A 5,551-nucleotide genomic window follows, 5' to 3' on the forward strand; every position below is an offset into this window, starting at 1 on the left:
GCATGAGGATATGCAAGTCTGGGCTCAGTGCATCTTTTTATAATGTTTGATCATATAAACTCAATGTTTTAAAACATTAAATGATAAGGAATGCATTTATTATTTCTTCGTTGGAAGGAGGTATACCACGAAAAAAAGATGGAAGACTTTTGCATCATGCGCTACGCGCAATGCTGCAGTTTTCCGTCTTTTTTTTTTTCGTGGTATACCTCCATCTAACGAAAAAATAATTCATTCCTTTAAAAATGAGTTACATTTCTTAACCGTTATAATGACATCATAACAACGTGACGTCACAAAACGATACTTTACCGCGCACCATCGGACTTTGGCGTGTCAGATCATCACACGTTGGCGTGCGCCTACAAATGACGGACCATCGCACTGTAGTGTAGCGTATCTAAAGGAGAGGGGTCATCGCACTTTGGCATAACCATCGCACTTTGGCGTCGGTAACTTGAACAAACTACAGCGCGTCAATAGATATACAGACAGATAACACTGCAGCACTTACTTGTTTTTGCTCGATCATCTCTGTGAAGCTGAAAATATATATATCTATTCAGTAGTGTAGTATTTTTCAACAAAAAAGTTAAAAAGAATATATATATATATCGCTGGGGCGAAAATTTTCAGTACCTAGTTGTGATTATTTAGTGCTTTATATACACTAAGCGCACGGTACTGGTGTCACTTTACGTTACACTTATAACGTCATAAATACTTATCATTTCCATTAGTGGAACTCTTCAAATTAAAGGCTCGTAAAGTCGTGCTACTGGGACATCATACGTAAACATTACTTTAGGCATACGTAATATAAATTATGGTATCGAATACATATTATAACCGACTGCAAACCACGACACTGATTAAAATTCTAAAGGCAAAAGGAATTGATTATTCTTGCAAGAAAACAGACGAACTTATTAAACTATGTAAAGGAGTACAGGTACTAAATCTGCCAAATGTGACCGATATAAAGCATCAATCGCAAGAAGAACTGTGAAGGGAAAAACCAATATGCACATCCGACACAATAACTTTTCTTGTAATTAATGGGATTCATATGCTATTAAAATTATTCTGTCAGATTATGAAGACATTCTAATTTATCATACAATTTGGACAGGTTCATATGGCATGGACTTTGTAATCGTTAATGTAACCCCCCCCCTCTCTCTCTCTCTCTCTCTCTCTCTCTCTCTCTCTCTCTCTCTCTCTCTCTCTCTCTCTCATTTTCAAATATTTTAGAATAAGTTATATATTTGCCAAACTGCAATTTTTTTTAGACGTTTATAACACTAATTAACACAACAAATGCGTTTCTAAACTGCATGTAAGCTATTTTGAAAATTACAAAATATTGATTGACTTAGGACAGAGAACATCGTTGTTTGGAATTTTTATAAAAGGTGTAGTAGAGTTTAAAAAAACATGTAACATCCTTGATAAACTAGTGTTAGAATATTTGGAAAATGCAGTTTGACCAATGGCTCTTTTATTTAAAAGTACACCATGTACTTTAACTTAAAAAAAAGGGGGGGGGGGCTATGAACGTTTCGTTTATGTCCCAGTAATCTCGCACTTGCTCGCGAGACTTGTGCATTTTCTTACCAATGACGCACAAGAGTGATCAAAGCGCGATAACTCTAATGTGCTGGTAATGAGAAGTATTGTGGCAAAATATATAATCACGAAAGCAACGTCACATTTTAAACAAATTCATTATCTCCAAGCTGTAATATCATAACTAAAGCACATGCATGATTTAATGTTTAAAAATTGAAAATAAATCTTTGTACGTGTATAGTGTACATTCATAAAAATTATGAATTCTTAGAAATACTCCAAAGTATACGTACTGTATTTATTTCACCGTGCCTACAACAGCAGGCATGTCGTATGAAATAAGGGTACCCGTTTCGGTAGGTTTCGTTTTTCTTCGGTAGATTTCGTTTCACATTTTACAGGTAACCATCCCATGAAATAAGGCTTGCAATTCTTATGAATATGACCTCTGAGAAATTTGAACACAGTAAAAAAAAAATCAGTTTTGGTTTTTTCTAGGATATATATAGACTTGCTTAAGTCTCTATGTTTAATAATCATTGCTCTCGATCTTTAATACTTTTTATTAATGCCAAACACGGAAGGGGGGGGGGGGTTAAAAACTCCCGTACGTTTCTGTCATCGATCACGCTCTAGTGGGGAAAAAACAACAACCAGCGCATAGAAAGTATATGTAGTTTTGCGCTTTATAAATGAATAATAATAATAACCACGGTGAGTTGAAATGAGAGTTAAAAACTTCCAAATAATATTACATTTTAACGTTTTAATGTTCACTTTCATTTCTGAATAAACAGTAGAAAAGGTATACAGAGTGTTATTTATACTCGTATGTTTTACTTGCGAATCGGTTAGTTTCAATATATATCATATTTAGTTTTGAAGGGGTGGTCTCGTGAAAACCGTGTGACTTTAGATTTTTTTGTCAGATGTTGAACTTTTGATCTAATGATATTGTTATTCATATGCGGAAATCTTGATTTGTATTCGATAATCTTGATATCTATATGCGGACGGAAATTTTGATTTATATGAGAAATCTTGATATTCATATGCGAATTTTTTTTATTTTACTCTACGAGAGAGAGAGAGAGAGAGAGAGAGAGAGAGAGGCTTCCTCTACTCTTCTGCAGTACCAACGCATGTGGGCGAAATATTCCAGGGGCAATCGCTCACACCCGCCAGAGATCACCTGGGTCCTAATTACAACAGTGAGGTTGTTCAACACGTCACTGATACTCTAACAAGATTTTGACATTCAATTAATTTAATATGTGACTTATGTATATATCTTTCATTCATTGGAAGGGGGGGGGGGGTACATAAGATCTAACACGCTATATATATCCACCGTTCTGGTGCTTGTGTTCACATCCACCTCCTAGGGAATGCTACAGGCTGGTGCATGTTGGAAACTGTAGGAGGGTCCACAGTTTTCTCTGTACTTGCTCTTTAAACCAGGTAGCACGCAGGAGACAGGTGAGATGCGCAGAGATCTCTTCCCCCTTAGAACGTGACCACCCGTTCAGGTCCAGGCACCTATGTCCACATAGGGCCCCCTGTGTTGCCCCTACGTTGGTAGTCAAACTGGCCGCCTCCCCAGTTCCCCACAAAAAATTGCACGCGACCCTTTCCGCCATATATGTAAATTTGCACCCTGTTTCTGATTACGATTAATAAATATTCAAATTTGTATCACTCTTGTTAATCCAGCTAGCTAAGCAGCCTATGGGGGATTACAGGGCAGCCACCCAAGCTTCGACATAGCTACTGGGTTTATTCAGTATATTAGGGCAAGGTCAACTATTCAATTCAGGCCAAATGTCTCACGGCTGGTAGTGCTGTATATTTATTAAAGTTTAATTTTAGCAGAGTAGCTCCTCTAGTTAAATTTAAGATATCCGAGGTCAGGTCATGGTCAATGAAGCTAATTCTTTTATCAATTTTTGAAATTATGCATTTCACCTACAATCAATAATGACTAAATCCATGCGTACATCTAGCATGTGTACATCAACATTATCAAATACGAATCAAATATGGAATATAAATCGAGATTTATATAATTATCGAATATAAATAACAAGGTTACCAAATGTAAATAAATAACAAGATTATCGAATATAAATCAAAATTTTCGCATATAAATATTAAGATTATCGAATATAATTAAAATTTTCTCATATATGAATAACAAGATTATCGAATATGATTAAAGAGTTTCGTATATAAATCAAGATTTGTATAATATTGCAACGTTTTACACACCGTAAGTGTATCTGTTCAATGCTGAATTTTTATATGCATACATACAGTACATCGTCGCAAACCACGGGTTATTGTTTCATTCTATTTCACAAACGTTTGTGAAATGAAACAATAACCCGTGGTTTGCGACGATCACATACAGTAGTACATGCAACAAAATGTAGTCTGTACAATTGTCATTTGATAAAGTCAATTAAAGTATATGTACCAGATCTAGAGCAAAACATATCTATGAGATACACATGCTATAGGTTTGTATACTATTTTTAAAAATCATTTTAATTTAGATCATTCAAAAATAATAAAAGCAACATTTTACGTTTTAGCTAGACGTAGGTTGTGTACATTGACGTCGCGTCATTGCGCGACAAAATCACATGGGACATTTATTTGGACATTAAGTATCTTTTCGTTTTCCTAAATGGACGCGGGATAAAATGAAATGTTGTATATTCTATATAGTAAATTTTATGTACTTTCTGTAAGTTATATTCATTAAAATATTCGCGTTGGAATAATGCTTAGAAATAAGACATAAAATGATAGAATTGTTTAAAAAGCGCGGTATTTGTAGAATAAGGACATTTCACTGGACACCGATAAAATCAATCTACTTCATGGATATACTCAGAATTTTATAATACTGGTATACATTGTGCTCTACGATACATGTCATTATAAATGTAACAAGGATAGTCAACTTCCCCCTGTATTAGGCGTGCTACTGGTCATGATGATTTGCATTTGCAGTCTATCTACAAACACGGGACACCACTGAGAGGTACTGTCTTTGCCATTTTTAAGGTCGCTATATCAATTCTATGAACTAAATGTTTAAAGTAATTGGTTTATGGTTTTTAGATGAGGACGTCACAATCATACACCAATTCTTACGTTATTTGGGACAAAATCAATCATTTATTAATCTGTGGATAAAGCGTATGCGTATTTCATGTAACGCGGGACAACGAAAAATGACGACATCTGCGTGTATTTATTGCTAATGAAATGCGTGTAAATTATATTTTATATATAAGCTATTATCATTATTTATATATTTTCCTTGCCATTGATGTATAAGACTTTAATAATCCACAAAATATACAACTGTGTAAACATAGCGGAAACATTTTCTAATGCACGTATGAAAGTAACACCAGTACCGTGCGCGACGTCACATTAATTAATTGATTTTCACATGTATCGTTTAGATCCTAGGGGTAAACGTAAGGTTGGGTGTTATAATTGTTTGTTTGTGCTTTATATATATATATATATATATATATATATTGATATGCAAATGTCCGATTATGTTGCCTTGCACAGTATACTTGTACATAATGGGTTTAAAACGTTAAATTTTATGTCACAAATCACCAAATTATTAACAACAATAAATGCCCTCAATGTGGTATACATTGTATAAAAGTACCACAGCAGAATCCAAAACAAATCAAGATTGAGAAATAAATCTGTCTTACAGGTATATCATTGTTGAGAATAATTAATAATATTTTTTCGTTCTTTTGAATAGGATATAGGATTTCAAAATAGTTTAATGTTAAAAGCAGTACACATGATTATGTTGTGATTTGACGATCAATGCAACAACAACAAAAAAAGCTCAGATTTTGCTCAAAACCGTCCAAAAATATATTATGTAAAATCAAATTTCATCTAGAAATTCTTAAAAGTTGTTTAGAGGTACATT

The sequence above is a fragment of the Ostrea edulis genome, chromosome 10, assembly GCF_947568905.1.
Source record: "Ostrea edulis chromosome 10, xbOstEdul1.1, whole genome shotgun sequence".
Classification (NCBI taxonomy): Eukaryota; Metazoa; Mollusca; class Bivalvia; order Ostreida; family Ostreidae; genus Ostrea; species Ostrea edulis.